General features: G+C 32.3%; 1 long non-coding RNA gene across 1 annotated transcript in view; it reads left to right on the top strand.

Moving 5' to 3' along the window:
* LOC106682189 (uncharacterized) overlaps positions 1–20,241 on the top strand; it is a 704,551-nt gene that overhangs the window by 121,117 nt on the left and 563,193 nt on the right. The window contains exon 3 of the long non-coding RNA XR_010843124.1: positions 9,055–9,092. This is a non-coding gene — a long non-coding RNA (uncharacterized lncRNA). The remainder of the gene's footprint in view (positions 1–9,054; positions 9,093–20,241) is intronic.

Here is a 20,241-nt window from a genome sequence, read left to right on the forward strand (position 1 = left end):
TACTATATATTATAGTTACTATATACTATTATACTGACAACTAAAATAGTTGACTAAAATCTAAGTTTTTTTTTATTAAGATATTCCATTTATTATTTTTATTTTAGTTTTACAGTCAATTAAGTTTGTCCTTTAGATCTGTCTTCATATTTTATTCGCGTACTAACCTTATGACCACCTTTAGCACAATGTTTTTTATCGATCACTATTTATGCATTATTCATTGTTATGATCTATTTCCTATAGGCGATGAATGATATCTCGTAGTTAAAAATATATCACTCTGGACTTTTATCGGTTTTGTACGATTTTTAATTGTATGTGTTTATTTTGTTTGAACCAATGATTCTAATCCTGTTATAGTCAGACGGGAGCACTCCTTTTTGGAAAATGTATTAATTATTGCGAATATTGGTTCGTTTCGTATAAAATTTCAGTTTCTACAAAAAAAAGTGATTTAGTAAAACAACTTTATGAAATAAAAAAAACTTGTTATCAACTTTTCAATCGCAGAACTAAAATGCCATGGTTGTGTAAAGAAATGAACTCAGGAAATATAATACAGCGTGGTAAGGCGCGATGCTACTAACTCCGAGAACTCGGATTCGAATCCGTCAGGGCAGAAAAATTCTGTTACACTGTAGCCGTGAGTCAACCCTCTGGATTCTGGTGCCCTCCTGGGGTACACCCAGCCTCATACATTGGGCACTCTTATTTGGGTAAAAATCTGGCGGTCGAGCGTAATTCTGACCAAATCAAACAGTAACAGTAGTTCCTTACAAAGTACTGAATCCCTGACCCATGTGTCATAGTGATTCAACAATTCAAGCATTGTGGGTGGATACCATACATTGTGTGTGTCTGGTCGATACAATACATTGTGGGTGTCTGGTGGATAATTATGGACGATACAGTAACATGCAATAATAATGTGAACCGTTACAACCCATGAAAGGTCAGTGGTTGCGTACTTTGTAAGAAAATACTTTTTTAGAACAACGGTTATACAAGGAGGTGATTTTTCAAGATTATGTTTTTGTTTTTTAATAAAAAAGTTTTAGTTTAGTAATTTTTAATTCTTGTAAACTCCAGTACTTTGAGGAAGATAGATAATTTCGCATCCCATAATTTGAGAGTTTTCTAACAAAAGTTAGTATATTTACTTTTGGAAATTTATTATTTAAAAATTATTATGAGGGCATTTATATAAAAAAAAAAATCTGCCACTACTTTTTTTAAAATTTATTATTTAATTATTTTTTATTTTATCTGTAGTGCTACAACCCATGAAAAGACACGGTTGCCGTACTTTTGGGTAATTAATGGTAACCATATTATACCACGGAGGGTTCCCAAATCGACAGGATGGAATCAGGGCTGCAGTAACTGAATAAATAAATCTGCCACAGCCGGATTCCAACCTAGGTCCTTGGAGTTAGCTACACTCCTACCATAACATTTAATACTACTAAAACTTTTTTTCATTAATCAAAAAAACAGTATGCATTTATGATCATATTTAATTCATTAGTGTAAAGTTTTTATTCTGTTCGAAATTTTTTATTCTTACTGCCTCTATCGTCGTTAGTTTTAGAAAATTATTCACATTGGAACGTTAGGTCCATAACCCTTAAAGTAGTAAAAAATCTTTTTTGAACGTACAACACATGAAGGAAAGTGGTTGAGCGTTATACTATAAACAGTGAGTCGGAATATTAGGTAGCCAATAGAGATGGCTGCCAGTAGCAGAAGATACCATCACTACATCCTAATTTTAATAGGATTACCTCGACGTCCAATCATTTATTTCTCTTTGGTTTGATTTATGATTTGTAGTCTTATCCTCATGATCCCATCTCTTGGAGATATAACTGTCACAGTATTTATTGACTCGTCTTCATACAGCAATACAACAATTGGCGTCGTAGGCATCAGAAGTATTTCGAGGCTACTGCCTGTAATATGAATAATTATAGTAATAATATAATAAAGGCTTTGATGCCGATATCACTAATGGTTCTCATCATAAACTTCTTCATTGACGCCACTTCAAAAAGTTTTTTTTTTTTTTTAATAATTTATTTATTGTTATTTACAACTGTATACACATATATACAACAAGTAAATTTGCTGTAGGTGACATAGTGACCCGATACAAACATGTGGAGAATCTACCTACTGATAGAACTCAAATAACATTTCTAGAGAAGAAGATCTCGTGGCCATCTTCTTTTCAGACGCCTAGGAGGATTATTAGGTAATGAAGGAGAAGCCAGGTTAGACACAAGTGGATTTGGGTGGTTGAGAAATTTGTTATGGAAGGAACGGTATCTGGTTCTGGCCAGATCGGCACCATATGGAACATTGAGGTCCTGATGGATGACTTGATTTGTGTTAAAGTTAGGAGCATTAAGGTTTTCTTCAAAAACTAATCTACTCAATCAGTCCTAACACAATCCTTCCATCTTCGTTTCGGCCTACTCCTCTGAAGTTTACGTTGTGTTTATTCAAATTTTAGGGATCTCTTCGTTACTAAGTACCACAACCTTTCGCACCTATCTTATTCACCGGAATGCTTTAACCTGAATTATGCTTGCCAAGTGCAATTCTCTCAATTGGGCATTGTCTAGCCTTCCAAATTCTCTGGTTAATTCACCCTTTTTCAGCCCGGATGAAACTTTATTTTTCAAAAACCTGAAGCCACTGTTATTCCCTTTGTGTAAGAGGTCACGTTTCGCATCCACAAACAACAGTGGGAAGAATAGTTTTGTAAATCTTTAAGCTTTTGCTCAGAATGCACGAGCTGAGCAATTTCGAAATTGAAAATAACAAGTATTTCCCGGCTTTAATCTCCCTTTTATTTACTCATCAATTTGGTTTTTTTTTCTAGTTACTGTAGAACCTAAATACTTAGAACTATCTACCTGGTCAAATGTATTTTTTACTATATCTATATCACTCAAATTGCTCACGTTTCTACCGCTAACAATATATTTTGATTTATTTCGAGGCCTTCTTCCTTACTAGAATTCATCACACGTAATAGGAATAAAATATACAAATTATGTAATATGTATACATATATTTTGTAAATAAGCATACTTTATAATGACTATATTAAAGTACCAGTTTACATAATAAGTATTTACGTTGCCCCCCTGGAAAATATCAAGATTCAGCTCTCCGTAAACTTGCACTAACCCAGAATCGTATTAGGTAAAACCTTAATTTGATGTTATAACCATAAAAACAAAACCATCATGAGGATATTTCGAACTGCAACTAAGCACTATGCAAGGTATCTAAAAACAATATTTGAAACAGTGATGCTGGGAGCTGAAATTAGGTTTTCTAATGAATTCATCTATTCGATTCCAATTGTAATTTACGATTTAATTGACAGTTTCTTATAAAACAAGTTGTTGAAATTACTCTATTCTTCGTTTCGTACAGGATGTTGCACCCCAAACTTCTCATTCGCTCATCAGTAATGGCCTTAATATTGTTTTGTATTTGATAATGATTGTATCTGGTTTTAATCTATATTTTTTATTGAAAAGAGGATGTATAGTAAGAGGAGAAAGATTATTAAGATTTTTTTAAACAAATGAATACGAGAAGTAAAAGGCTGAGGCCGTTTATCTCCCTCGTACTGTCTGTACGTGTTCCTGACTCGTACTTGTCAAGAAAAAAAGAACAAGCCAAAATAGCCGTAGGAAGTGGTGTTAGGAGAGACTAATTTTCCAATGCTCAGACTCAGGCGGATAATTGATCAGGGTAGAAGCGAGCGGACGGGGCGCCTCAGCACTCCCAAAAGGAACAAGTCGCTCCTAACAATAGCAGCGAGTCGTGATGTTGGAGGTGGCGAGTCAAAGCGCGGCAATAAGGGGGCTTGATGGTTCGTATCCGAATCTATTACCTGCCGGGGGAAACAATTACCTAAGGGGTTGCAGGGTCCTGAACTTTGACTGGGAATATTGAAAAGGGGCTAAGTGGCCTGTCGGGATAGTCATGTCCAGGAACTGGGTTGATAAAAAACCTTTCTTCCCTTCCACGAGCTCGGATTAAGTTATCACTCTCATCTGAGGGGCTCCTTCGTGACCTAGAGTTATTATTTACTACTGTGCAACTTCTTGAGGACTGTCCTTTTAGTACAAGGATCTGGGAGATAATTGATTACTTTAATGAAAACTACAATATGTATAGTTGTTAGTGAAAATTGAGTGGTCTAAAAAGTATAATAAGGTGGAATGAAAAATAGCAACTGTTCAAAATGTTTAACAGAAATATTTCTCATACGAAGCTCCATATCATAAAAAATACCAACAGCACTTGAAAAGCTTATAACACATCATTTAAAGTAGAGTAAATTTGCTAAAATATGAGCACTTGTAGAGTTGATGCAATTGACTATTTCCTTTAAACTAAGAGGCATCTTAGTACTAGAGTCCAAGAGGATCTCTCAAATTTTCGATTAATATAATTACTATACATAGTTTAAGTAGGGGGAATACAAAATGGCGGCTGTTCCAAGAACAGTTTAGAAAAACTATTTTTTTGTTCGGAACTCCTTTGCTTTAAAACTATCAATAACACTAAAAAACATAATACAACATCATTTAAAGAAGAGTAAATTTGCTAAAATATAAGCACTGTTTATGTTTAATAATTTACCGATGTACAGTTATTGAAAATAAATGTTTCATAACGAAATAATGAAAAATCGTTGAATTTACTATCAAGTAGTTTATGACGTTTATCTATGTAGAAGTAGTATTTTTCATGATATTTACAAAATAAATTGATTTCTATTTGTTCAGACAAAATTATGTAAGTAAAATTCATATTTACATGCAAATGCCATAAATACTACTACCTCTATGAAGATAATCGTTATATACTACTTTATACTTCATTAAACTAGCTTTGATTTGAGTGCGAATAATCCATACGCCAGATGGTTTCTGAGATATGGTTTTTGATAAATCAATATTTTTAAAATTTATTTTAGCAAATATTATGAAAAATACTACTCAAACTTTTTGAACTTTTTTTAAAACGTCAAACTAGCTTTAATCTGTACGTCTAATGACTCCTGAGATTTAGATTTCTCCAAAATAAATTCACTGTCTACAGATTTTTTATCAAATGTGGCTTTTAAAAAAGTATATTTCGAGAATTATTGAACTTAAATAGCTCTTTTTTAAGGCTCAAATTTACTCTACTGCATGTTTTAGTGTATGTGGTTGAGATGTCTAACGATTAAAAATTAATCAAGATTACCCATTATCACCCATTTTCATCGAAGCAAGGTATTGTACGTTTTAATGATTATTTCATATTCAAATTTTTTAATCAGTCACGAAATAACAGACATTATCTAGCTAAATAAGGCAAAACTCATGATTCGGCCAAAGGTAAATTGTATTAGCTTTATATGTGCTAACTTATCATGTATGCTTTTTTTCGATTTAATTTGTTTATAGTTGTTTTTATTGATTATTAGATACAAATTTGCCATACATGTTAAGATACAAATTCTTCACATATTTTTCTAGTTTTAAACAGGATCAGGGAGTTGAGCTTTGGGGCTCTACTAAACCATCAAATTCTTCTCGTATTCAATCCTTACAATCCAAATCCTTCATAAAATCCTTAATAGTCCTTACTTTGTCACAAATCATTAGCGATCAGGAGCTCAATGTTTCATATGTTGCCGATATGGCCAGAACCAGATAGCAATCCTTCCATGATAAACTTCCTAACCACACAAATCCACTTGTTTCTGACATAGTTCCTTTATTACGTGATAATCCTTCTAGATATCTGAAAATATGATGTCCCTGAGATAGAAATGTTATTGGAGTTCTAGGTAAATTCTCCACATGTCTGTTTCATGCCATTGTATAACTAACATCAAATTTAATTACTGTATATATTTTTAATACAATTGTAAATGTCAATAAATAAATTTAAAAAATAAAAATAGTTTGAAAATTTGAAAAATACCTCCATAAAAAGAAAAGTTATTTAAAAAGCGTATAAAATAAATAAACGTAAATTATAAATAATCAAGGAATGGACAATTAATTCACTTAATTAAAGAATAAAATATATTCAATAAACAACCTTTGTAAAAATCTGGTTTCAAGTTTTGATTTGTCTATTGGTATATTTTTTGTGGATGTATCTTTTCAGTGATGTCTTGTAATTTATTTTTAGTCGGAAATGGGAGTACGAGAGATCAAGTTTTGTTTCATAAGTATGTGTACTTTTTATCGTTGGGATCTGTAATTCAGACAACATACTTGAAGTAATTTTGTATCTAGGGTAGTTTTTTACCATCCTCATACAAATGTTTTGAATATCCTCAAATTTTTTACTTGTTTCTTTTCGATTACGTTTGGTTTAAATAATATCGATGTAATAATATTTATGTTGACTCCGATATTTAGTCAATTTCCGCTCCAAAGTTATGAAAAGTCAATATAAACTATTAATACTTTAACTAATGCTATCAATTATAAAAATGTATTCCCAATACTTTTCCTGAATTTCATACTACATCGGTCAGCATACAAAAAAATTAAATTAATTGCGTTTAATCATATACACAAGTTTTTTCGTTTCTTTTTTTTGGGTCCTGGTGTGCTCAGACTTTAAGTTGTATTTATTCTGTTGTTGGAAGGAGCAACCCTACCGTTCCTCTTCTAGCCTCGATGGCATTCCAATCCTCGGAGTATTTTCCCTATCCTCTGCGACTTAAGGTTTAAGAGACCAGGCGGTATAAGGAGCGGTCCCTTTGATAGCGCTCCAGTCTGCCCTGAATAGTCATGAAACCACACAAAGAAAGAGATTCCCTTTCTTCCGAACGGATAACGTTATCGGTACCTCAGTCGTGACTTGGTACTTAGCCCTCGTCGCCAACTACCGCCTTTCCGCAAGGATTGGTCTTCAGTTCCTTTGTAAGAAGAAAGCAGGAGGCAATGGGTGAAAGAGTTTCTGGAAAAACAATTTTTTTTCTGTTTCACATATAATCTTTGGATTGATACCATGGCGGTGAAGTGAGTCGAGGCTGGACCGAAGTGGGAAACGTTTGAATTCGGCAAATGTTGACTTTTTATTTTCACATACCTATAGATGAAATATATTTTAAGGGAAATTAGTACGATCGTGAAAAATTTCTAATTCTAGTTTTTACGTTTTGGGGTCCCTTGAGTCCAAATAACCAAGTTCCACAAAATGGTCTGTGTGTATGTGGTCAGCCTACCTCAAAAACGAAAAGTTGTACTAAGCTGAAATTATATATTTAATGCAGGTATATGCCTGGAATGCGACAGCAAATTTTTCGATAAAATTAGAAAGAGAGAGTGCCACCCCATAAAATACATTTTCCACACTTTCTTATTTACTCAAAAACGGCTTCAAAAAGTAATAAATAATAAACTATTCAAAATGTTATAACTGAAAAGAAACGGATAAATATAAACTATGAAAGGATGTGATAAGCAATTTAAGGAGTTAGGAGAAAAAATATTTGTTCCCTATTCCAGAAATAATAGATACATAATAAGTAGTTGGAAAGCCAAATATTTTAGAAAAAAAAATTTTACACAGAAAGTTGTGGAAGGATAATGAAGAAAAATGTGTAAATATAATGTCTGTTCTAAAATGAGTTTGACTAAGCCGGTGCATGCGAAATGGGTACAGCCTGATAGGATTTTGCCACCGTAGTTATTTGATAGTAGTTTAATGATTTCACTAACCCTATATGCCTGAATCAACTTAAAGTAATCCATTTCAGATACGATAAAACATATATTGAAATTTTAAGATATATTGTGAGATTAATTGAAATAAGCTGTGGAGGGGAGGGGGTAAGCCAAAGTTAATATAATATTATTAGTGATGTTAACGGAATTTAGATAATTGGGTTATATTGCTGAGATGAGACGATTATACTAGTAGGTCACCGTTTTGTGTATAGTAGAAAGATGAAAGATGCTCTCTTACTTGGTGTGAGGGATTAGAAGCCATATTAGATGGGTCACCTGATATGTGATCTGTGGTACTGATGCTGATATCCCGACCTCTGGGCTGTGTGCCTCCAGTGCCACGCTCTGCTCCCTGCTTTGCATAGCTGGACATCTCTGGTCTAGGGCTAATAACTGAGTGAGGACAGGTCAGAGGTCCATGCAAATTCTACAGGTCCAAACATTTGATTAGAGGATTAGCCCTCCAATCAGCTCTGGTTGGCCCCTTTTTTCCTAGGTCTCGCCAATTATAGTATTTTCTTTTGTCAGTAGATGGCACTCCTTCTCACTATAAGAGAAAAAATTCAAATGTACGATCAATGTTCAGTTGTGTCATCATCTGAAATACACTTCCATATTCCAGATTATATGTATATTGTGTATATATAATTTTAGATTAAGCCACTTGTACATATGTATTTGATCTAAATAAAGATTTAGGAGGCTAGAAAAAAATATATATATTTTATCCCCTTCAAAACCTATAATCCACCTTAAATCTGTCAGGCAATGTTCAATATTTATTTTATAACAATGCATAATCTAAATTTTATTATACTGGTATATTTTTCATATTTCTGGCATTGTTTTGTAAAGAAAAATGTTTAAAATTTTTATGAGAAATAATGTTTATAATACTTTTCCGAAAACTGTTGAAATTGTATTTAATCGAACTGTCAATTGAAAAGCTCATTTGGATAATTATTACCGGAAAGTATTGCCTCAATGTCTACTATAGATATATGTTATGTGAATCTAGCGAAGAATATTTTCAATTTTATGAAGGGGGGGGGGAGAGAGGGGTTAAGTGAAAGTGCTATGATGAGCGCAGCTCTATAATATCTCGTACATATTATTGGTAACGAGATTCGTGCCTTAGTCAGAGTTCATATGTTATTTAAAAATAAATCAATTTAAAATAAATAACAAAAACATAGTGGAATTATATATAAATATGATTGCAAATTATTTATATATAAAGCAATATTTTCTAATTTCTGTTTTTTAATTTTTTTTTTAGGTATGTTTAACGACTAAGGATCTACATTGATGCTTAAGGTAATATAATTATAATTATTTTCATTTTTGAAAAAAAATTACGAGATATTGATTTATTTTAATAGTGATAATCTCTGTCTTAGTCCAAGAGCCCAGGAAAAATATTGAAGTTATTTCACCTTAAATGTTTATTACTTTCTCGAAAACTATGGATATAGTCAAGAGTCCAAATTAATGACTCTGCCAACTTGGTTGAGGTGGGGGAATAAAAATGGTGGCTGGTCCAAAACATAAAAAATAAAAATTAAAAAAAAAAATAATATTCGGATCTCCCCTCATCGAAATTGGGGCAACTAAAAAAGACGGAAATTTAGTAGTCGTTATTCAAGGGACTTTCCCTTCCTTACACATTTCTATAACTTTTGGAACAATGTGATTATATGCAGAAAAAAAACTACTTTGACTGGGGTTTACTAATTAAAAACCTTCCCTTTAAATTTATTATTTGTTATAATCTAAAGGTTGGGCCGTCTGTAGCTGAGGGAGTCGAAGCGTAGGTCTTTGCAATCACAGTTTGAATCTGGCCTAGAAGGTTGATTTTTATTTTTAAAAAAAATTAAATCGTGTATCGACCAGACACCCACAATATATTGTATCCACCAGACACGAGCAATGCTTGAATTGTGACAAAAACCTGATATTGACCTATTACATAAATGTTTTTAAAATGATTAAAAATTAAAATCTGTACCGCTACAACCAATAAAGGGACAGGAGTGTATTACTTTGTAAGGAAGTACTGTTCCTAGACCAACAGTTGTGTAAGGAGATAATTTAGTTAGAAACACACTCAACCCATTTTTTCGCAATTAAGGGTACTCATGAGTCTGGTGAATAGAAAATCATAAACCTGCCATAGCCAGAATCGAACCCTGATCCTTGGAATTCGAAGCATAGAGCTCCTATAAAAAAAAATTTTCCATTAAAAGAGAGTAGGTAGTTGAAGAACGATATATATATATATTTTTTTAATCAGAGTGATATTGCTCCCATACATCAGAGATTGGCAAAAATTAGCTATAGTTCACACTAACGGCTAAAATTGCCATGGAAACGATATTTATTTATCAATGGTTCATTCATAAATAAGGGTCGTATCCATGGCAACTTTAGCTATTAGTTTCAACTACTGCTAATTTTGACCCATTTTTGCCTTGCATTAGTTGAAACAAACCTACAGAACTTCCAGCTCAGGCTTCATCCCCAGGGCGCTTCCACTTTAATTAAAATTTCTATTATCCGTAAAGTAATTTTCTTAAGTATATCAAATATGCCAAGGCTAAATTATCCTTTCATTACAGAAATGTTTTTTTTTTAAAAGATAAAAAAAGTTAAAAAGTAAAGACCTACTTGCCGGCCGCGTGCCGATTCCTAACCAAGGCGTGCCGCATGTGGCTACTAGTGCAGTCCAGTCCTCGAGGCTTTGAATTTGCTCATTTGTAGAATGATTTTCATTAATTATTTATTAAAATGAACTTTTTATATTTATTTTATTCACCTTCCCGGTGCATATTCAAGTTCAACCATTCGTATACCTCTAACCTCTGCATCTCTCATCTAGCTTACCTAGCCTTGAGCAGTAAAGCTGGACCCCGGTAGAGTAGTGAGGCACAAGCCGTCCTTCATAAGAACCTTTATTATTTCGTCCGGTTTTATAACCGTGTTGCCGAGGAGCTAGCAGAGCGCCGTTAACTGGCCGCAGTTTATGGCTGCCGGGTGTTGGCGATAATGAGCCCAAACATGTCCTCCCCTAGCCCTCCGACATATCTCTCTTCTGGCTTCGCTAGTTATTGGCTCCAGTCGTCGGGATTATTAATATGGTCCGCTGTTGCATTCCGGTTCGGTTCCGACAAAATAAAAACTCCCTTAGACTTTAAATCGTCTTTCACAGTAGTATTTCCTGCATACGAACTACTAAATCTTCAGTTCGATTTCAAGGAACTTAAGGCTTTTTTCTTAAGTTATTAAATTTGGATCCGGATACACTCATCAGTAAAAATGCGCTGTTTACATATTTTTAAGCTAACTGTCAACATAAGTAGAGAGAAATAAATTTACTAACTACTGATTTTTCAGTTAATTTTTTTATGAAATGTTGCTTTATAAAAATCTATATATCTTGAGAACTATTGAACGTAAATGGCTATATTAGTGCTCATGTTTTGGCAAATTTACTGTTCTTCAAATGATGTTCTGTTCATAATCTTAAAGATATAGAGCTCCGAAAGAAAAAAAAATTTTTTTGTTTAACGTTTTGAAACAGCCACTATCTTGTATTCCCCTTAGCTATACTTGGCAGACTCATCAATTTTGACAAGTAGTTAGTAGTACTTAGTTTTCATTAAAGTAATCAAAAATTGGGGTGAAATAACTGCTGTTTTTCTCCTCTTGGACTCTTATACTTAGCTCAGGACTGGTGGATGCTGAGCGGGGGTGTTAGCTGCAGACGTTCAAAACTTGTGTGGCTACTGGTTAACTCTAGTTAACTCCAATAGTTAAATCATTAGATTTCATATATTAATATAAAATGATACAGCTCATAACTCCTTTTAAGAATTTAGCAACAAAGCATTTTGGAATACAAATGAAATTATTGTAATGGTAGAAAAAACAGTGTTGTAAGTAGTATGTACAAGAGTTTACTGTTTTACTTTACTTACCGTAACTCTTTCCTCTTCAGCTCGGTTTTAGCTGCCCGGTTTTCGGTTTTTTGTTGTTGTTTTTTTATATACTGACAAAAATTTGTCGTCATATATATTTATGGATTCAGTAAAACCTGACTATTAAGTATAAAAAAAACAAAAACAACTGTAGCTGTACAATCATTATTATTGTTACCAAGGGCGTACCCAGAATCAGTCAATCAAGCCACAGTCAATCAGGTTGTGACATTTCAGCGCGGAAATTAAACAATTAAAGGCAAATGAAACTAAACGTTTGAGAAAATTAAACATAATTTTCATAATGCTGCATCAGTATTTGCTTGAAAAAATTTAATTTATATTTCTACTTGTTTTTTTTTTGTATGGTTGTTTCAGGTCCAATAGATTTGGTCCATAAAGGATCAATTTTTTTTTTTTTGTACATAGATCGAAGAACTAATTTAGATCTTTTCATTTTTTTCGTATCTTCTACCGTTCTTAACTTATGATATGTATCATTATCAGTTGAGAGCAAATGTTACCATGAACTATTTTTTTTTATAAAAAAGAAAGAAAACGATATTCTTTTATTAACAATAAAATTTGTAATATTTGAAACCTATTTATTTATGTATTCTAACTTATTTATTGGTTATATCTGTTTTAAATTTATGTATTAGTTCTTTTTAAATTTTTTTTTTTTTTTATTAAACTGTTCTACTGTTGTGTTTGTTTTTTTTTATTTATGCGTTGTTAACTATTGATGATTTCTGTAAATTTGCTTAGTTGATCTTACGGTTGTTGCGATGGATTGGAGAAGAGAGGTATGGAGGGGTGAAATAGGGGGAATAATGTATTGAACGAATTGGTAAATTATTATTTGGCTTTGTGCGAAAATAAGTAAAGCTAATATAAGTATACAGGAAAGAAAAACATTTTTTTTGTTAAGAAAAAATGTATTTGAAGTGTATTGATGATTATTGTTTGAAAAATGAAAAATGTTGATGTATTGTCTATATATGTCCAATTATGGATTGATACGCTGTGTGTTATAGCAATACAATGTATTTGGGCATGACCAAAGAAAGCATTTGTCTTTATGGAACATTCATTACGATATAGTATCATCTCCACCTTCTTTTCTATCACGCTAGTTAAAATCATTAATTTATTTAATATTTGAAAAGTAGCAAATATTAAAATGATAAATTAAACACTTAAAAAAATTAGTTTTCTTTATTTTTGACCAGCTAAATCGTGAGTTACTTCTCAGAAGTCTATTTATTTAAGAGATTAGCCACCAGCTACCAGCACAACAGTTCAGTAAACTGCTCGACCTTTCTTGGAGCAGTCGTCTTTATCAATTTATTACTGATTCGTTTTAATTTATGGATCACAGGAGTAAGGAGACCCAGTTGGTCCATGGGGTAAAGATTGGATCAGAGGAACTACAGAAGGAAATATTGTTTTCTCATTTAATGAAGAGTATGGCAACTTCTAAAAGTACATACCGACATTGTGATTACTAACAGCTGAAAAACTTGTGACAGGTTTATTGGTTTAAAAAAATGCATAAATTGGTCACTCATTCTACTTGCAATACTATCGATCTTAGAAATTAGGGGGTCCCACGGATCGTGTGCCCCAGGGTTCTTTGTGTAAAGATGGTACGATGTCATTGCTTGTCCATACATTTTTTATTTTCATTTATTTATTGCTATTTTCAACTGTACATTCATATACATACATCTAGCAAATTTGATTTTCTACCTATTGGTAGCACTCTAATGACGTTTTTATATTAGCAGTCTCGTGACCATTTTCTTTTCAGGCGTTTTGGAAGATTGTCAGGAATGGAAGAGGGAACAAGTGGGATCGGGTGGTTAGGGAGTTTATGATGGAAGGAATAGTGTTAGGATTGGCTAGGATGTCAACTGTATAGACTGTGTACAGAATGGGACCGAGGATACTACACCAGTAAGGAACACCAGCGGGCTGATAGAAGAGTGATGAATAGGAAACATTGTGGTTCTCTTTGAATAATCTATCAGTGAGTAAGGAACGGATAATGAAAACGTATGTAGAAGGAATTTACGGAGTTTGTAGAGCAGTTCCAGGTGCCAGACTCGATCAAAAGCCTGTTCTATGCTTGTCCATAAATTAAATCATAAATATGAAGAATTCATTTTAGCGATATCAAAACGTTGAATATTATTTAAATTGAGTAGGTTCCTATCTATAAAGTTGAATTTTATAAGTAAAATAGTAAATTAGGAAATAAGATTGGAATCCATTATTTTTTTGTTTCTTTAAAAAAAAATATGTTTTCTTTATCAGAATATGGAGAGAAACTAGAGACATTGCTCGGTATGTTTTAGACATCTAAGTGCATTCCTCCTGGTAGTGGACAACTTACGGACTACTTAGGAAACTGTCACTACTATCAGACTTTCTGGTACCACACTTTTACCGTCTCGGGTAAAAAGTATGGAAGGTCTTAGTCTTTCTTTGAAAGAGAAAAAACAAATTTAAATGGAGTAAAAAATCCGAAAACCCTTGAGGAATACAGAAGTGATTCCTATCCAGGGGCCTTGTACATTGGGTGTACTGAGTTGAAAAAAGTGTCGGGAGCCGAGACTGGTAGCGACACCACTTAGATACGTGACACCCGGACTTTTTGACAGGATATTCAAATTAGATAAGTGAAATTACTTAGCCCTATCGTCTGAGAAATGGGAGGACCCGGGCTCCGATGGGGACACGATTTGTGTACGTCAAACGGATGCACCCTCCCCGTGATAAAATACACCATTTCTAGGGTTTATCTTACCTTCTGTCCTCGCCGTTCATTTGTCATCCCCACATCACCTTTTAGGGTATACTATATTGGAAATTCGATCTGTGTCATCCGTGACTTAGATTGGGATAGAGAAAGTATACGGGGCATGTAATCTCATAGATGGAGGGTAGTTAGGTATAGAATATGTTTCATAACAATATTTTCCAAAATTTATTCGAAATGAAGTACGGCATAACAATATATTTATTCTTAAAATATATTACATTTTATTCCGAAATGTCCATGTATATTATTCTGAAAATATGCTATCATTATAAATTAGATTGGGATAGAGAAAGTATATGGGCCATATAACCTTATAGATGAAGGATAGTTAGGTATGGAATATATTTTATAAAAATGTTTTCAAAAATATATTACATTATATTCCGAAATTTGCAGGTGTATTATTCTGAAAATATTCTATAATTATAAATTAGATTGGGTTAGAGAAAGTATACAAGTCATGTAATATCACAAATGAAGTATAGTTAGGTATGGAATGTATTTGATAACCATATTTTAGAAATTTATTCTAAAAATATATTAAATTTCATTCTGAAATGTCTGGGTATATAATTCTGAAAATATTTTATAATTATAAATATATTTTCAGTATTTAAATATTTTTAAAAGTTGTTAGGAGTAGTCTCGATAAAGAGGAATTACCAAAACCTTTAAACCTTTTGATTTATTTTTAACATTTCTGGTTATTAAATATTTTTTCAAAAGGTTATTTTTAATTTTATGATATTGCTTAATTTCTTTAAGAATTAAGCATAATTAAAACCTTTATATATTGTGTTTTTCATTTATTTCTTCACTTCTCTCATTATGAGGAAATGTATATAAATTAAATTATTACTAAAAATGTTCCTTTTAATAATAACTTTTTGAAGGGGGGAAAATTTAATTTTGAAATACAAAGAGTTAATGGTGTAGAATGTTAATTTAAACAGAAAAATAATCCTTCTGTAATTAACTTTATATAGAATAATTATTAACTTTTGATAGAAAAATGTTCTATTGTTTTACAAAACTAGAAAAAAAAATCATGCTTTTTCAAAAAAAGTGCTTTACTCTAATTAGCTGTTTGAAAGCAACCTTGAAATGAATTTAACAGAAACAAATTTTGCAATATTTTAAAGAAAACTTTGTCATTCCAGTTTACAATTACTTAATTTAAATTGATTTTACTTATGTTTTCTATTTTACAAAAAAAAAAAATGTAACTGATAAGAAACGTAAACCATATGCTAGAAAACTTTTGAAAAAGCTGTTTTCTTTATATGGGTGCCGGGTCATGTGGGGATCGCTGGGAATGAGCTGGCGGACGTTGCAGCCAAACAAGCACTTGCCCTTCCGGGTCGGGGCGCGGCCATTCTGGCACCCCAAGAAATAAGTCTCCCGATAAAAAATGAAATATTAGCTAGTTGGCAAGCCATGTGGAATGAAAGCCCGCCAAGCAAATTAAAAACTTTTAAAAAAACCATTAAACCATGGACCACATCAAACCTTTCCAATCGCAGGGTGGAGGTAGCGTTAGCCAGATTGAGAATAGGTCATTCAAGTTTAACTCATGCATACCTGATCAATAAGCAACCACCGCCAAAATGTCAATACTGCAACAGTGTACTTACAGTCAGTCACATATTTGAGGAATGTCATTTCTATTCCATGAACTTACGTAGATTGGGAGTGGGACCGAGCGTTTCGGATGCTCTGAATGATGACCAAAAAAACTAGAAATGGTTTTAATTTTCTTAAAAAGGAATAATCTTTTGAATAAGATCTAAACCCAAAAGTTTGTCATATGTATTAAAAAATCTAAAATAATTAATTATTCAAACTTATTTAGCAATTAAATTATTTCAAATCTTGAAATAGAATTATAAAGTGAGAAGCGTGGGCGTTGATGACCTTAAAGTTTTACGCCCAAAAGCCCCAACCAACAACAACAAGAAACGTAAACCAAATTTCTTTTTTTTCTGTGTTCGGAAAATATCCCATATGGATTTTTTTGTTTCTCTTCAGATCCACTATTACCCTTCATTTACGGGACACTCTGTTGCAATATATGTTTATTTTTGATTCATCGATAAGTTTCTAACGGAGACCTAAATAAATGCCGTAAAACGTTTTTTGAAGAGTAAATATTGGGAAAAGGACTTAGTCATCAACTGCCAGGTTCCATGTGCGATTTTCGATTTGGGCTGATAGAGGTCGTTGTTACTGCTGTTGTAGGTGGTCCCAGGTTCCCATTTTCTTATTTAAAATCTAATCTTTTGTGATGTTTATCAGATCATTTTATGTTCCCTTAGCATTTACATGGCCAGGTAGATTATAAATCTTTAGTAATAGAGTGTTGGTGTTGTACAGGCTCCAGTCGTTATTTCCTAGGCTCGTTAATTGAACAACCTGTGCTTTATCTTTTAGGCACTAACACTCTTCTGGTTAGGAATCGATGTAAAGTTTCGTAAGTGGCTTCTCAGAAATCGTTCATCAGTTCTCATTGATGAAGTTACACTGTAATCCAGTTCATGGGTCAATATATATAAACCCAATTACCAAGAAAATAAGTTTACTCATTAAAAGTTTTGGTTTTTTTTTTCCACACTCCATTCAAAATTATGTTTTTTTAGAGAATGCTACATTTATTTTTAAAGCTGTCACGAATATTCTTAACAATCATTAAATTTTACGCCTACAAAGTAAATGTAATAAACTACTTTATAGTACATTGAAATTGAGTGCTAATAGACATTTGTACGTCGAATGGTTTTTGAAATATAAATTTCTCAAAATAAATTCACTAACTACTGCTTTTTAGTACACTTTTTAAAAAAGCTATATCTCAGGAACTATTGAACGTAAATAGTTTTATTAGCGTTAAAATAGTAACAAATTTACTTAAAATATTAGCAACTTTAAATTATGTTCTGTTAGATTTTTTTTAGTGCTGTTGGTAATTTTAAAGATATGGAGATTCAAAAGAAAAAACAATGTTTTTTTAAAGTTTTGAAACAGCTACCATTTTGTATTCCTCTGCCTATTCTTGGGAGACTCATCAAATTGGACTAGTAATTATACATAGTTATCCACTTGCTAAAATAAATTTACAAAATTTTTTTTTCTCACTATTTGGAAATTATATTAATGTCTTTTGTATTTAAGAATTTTGTCAGCCCCTAAAAACAAATCTTACGTAGTTTTTTTAAAGGAAAAATGTTTTGGCCTGCTTTGGAGCAAGGGCCGTTTGATTTTTGAGATTTTGTATACATTTAAATTCATTAAAAAAAATGGGAATATATTTTTGTTATTCATCATCAGAAAACAAATCCATTAATGCCACATTACCCCATTTATGATAAAATCGCAGTATTCAGTATGGTTAAATAAAGCTGATATTTGCATTTATCTCCTCAAAACCCCTTAAATACAAATTTTCATAGTTACAAAAAATAAAATAAAATTCAAATTATGGAGAAAATGGTCATGGTTGCGGTAAAAAGAAAAACAAAAATAGTCAACAACTATTTCGTTTTCGCCCACTTTGTAGAGCTTCATTAGGACTAAATAGATGCAAAACCTACTAAGAACATTTTGACATAGTAAGATAATTAGCTACAAAAAGGTAAATTAAGGTAGCGTTAAAATTATGTTTAAATAGCTAAAAGAAAATAATATACAAATAAAATAAAAAATAATATAGTATTAATATAAAATAGACAATGATAAGAATAAAAAAAACTACGTAAACTATAAGCTAAAAAATATACATTAGACGCAATAAAACGCGGAAACAGAAAAGTAGATATAGAAAAACAAAATATAACACAATAAAAGACGGAAAATAAAGAAGTTAATTGAGATTAAATAAAGGCCGTGAAAGGATAAATAAAAAAATTAATAGTAATAATAATAGATGAATAAAAGAACAAATCTAGCAACAAACAAAATTCGCTTAAGAAGTCCAAGCCGAAAACCGTAAGCATTCCAATAACTTCAATACGACTAACTTCAATAATAATCATAGAAGAGGTTTTAGACTGTCTAAATTGCGCGAAATAATACAATATGAACCTTCGAAGATACAAACAATAATCGGAGTTATAAAATAAGACGTCTGGGAAGTTTTTCGATGAATAGCTATTTTTCTCACATACGTTCTAAAAGTTATTGATATGAGCGGGAAGAATTAAAGTTCGGCATTACAACTGTTGTTGTTACGTTGGATTTGGATGACGTAATGAGAATGTATGAATTTATTTCGTGATCGCGTGACTTCAACAGAAAATAAAATGTCCTCCAAAACCTAAGCCTGAAAATTTCCACTTATTATTATAATTTTTTTATTAAGAAAATTCTTATTCAATAGTTTTAAAAAATGCTAATAATGAATCTTTCTTGATTTTCATTCCAACTAAGTTTTTTTGGCCTACTTTACTGGAAGCGTCTTTTGTTTTTTCTAATTTTTTTATAGACTTTTTAAAAATTTATTTAATGATATTTAAAAGTGTATTTACATAAAAATCTAGAAGGTTTGATGTATAATCATAGTGCAGTGATGCAGGCATGTAGAGAAACTACCCAGTGGTTACAAATAATATTTGTACATTATATAGTCTCAAGGCCATCTTCTTTTCAGGCGCCCCGGAGGATTGTCAGGAGTGGAAGAAGAAGCCATGCCAGAAACTAGTGGGTTTGGTTAGGGAGGTTATAATGGAAGGATTAATATCTAGTTTGGGTTTGGTCGGTTATATGGAATATTAAGGTCTTTAAGCATGATTTTATTTGTGACAAAGTAAAGAGCACTAAGGATTTTACGAAGGATTTTGGATTGTCAGAACTGGATACGAGAGGAATTCGAAGAATTATTTGAGCCCAAAGCACAACTCCGTATGTCCAGATTGGCCTTATTACCAGTATTATTGGCCTCGTACAGTAATATAGATCAATCTTTTGTAATTGATTAAAAGTTTAGACCGTTTGTACAGTAAGTGTTATAATAGTTGGAATTGGCCTGCAGTTTCCTACCTTTTCAGTTTTGTGTGAGGATTCCAGGCTAGTTTGTCCAGTTGCAGTCTAAGGTTGTGAGGTTGGATCTGTTCGACAGGGGTAAGAGCAATATTATTAAAGGAGACTAGGGCAGTTGGTAGGATGGTTAAAATTGATTTGATGGGATTTATTTTAATCTTCCACCTAATTTATTTTTATCCTAATTATGATAGCATTCTTCGAGGGTTGTGATATGGGACCGGAGAGTTTGGGATGCAATGGAAGGGTTATTATTAACTGCGAGCACACATGTGTTGTGAGGATAGTGTGATGACAAAATTTTTATGTCTTCAACAATAGTCGGAGTTATATTTCTTTTCAATCTATTTTTATTTTAACTCATTTTATGTTTCATTATTTTACATTCGCTTTAGTGGCAAACGTATTTGAAACCTCTCGCTATATGATTTGAATAGTTGATTGTGTGTGTATTTTTGTTTGGCTAAAAAACTTAATATTTTTTTTCATAATAATTGTGTAATCTGTTGCTATTTGTTCGAGAACACAGACCAATAAAGAGTGAACCTAAAGATTCATCTTTCATCATTACAATTGGAACACGCTGGAAAATAGATTTTATAGATTTACACTCATTTAATACGATCAATAT

This window comes from Halyomorpha halys, unplaced genomic scaffold, assembly GCF_000696795.3.
Source record: "Halyomorpha halys isolate HHAL.00 unplaced genomic scaffold, Hhal_1.1 Scaffold394.1, whole genome shotgun sequence".
NCBI classification, from domain to species: Eukaryota; Metazoa; Arthropoda; class Insecta; order Hemiptera; family Pentatomidae; genus Halyomorpha; species Halyomorpha halys.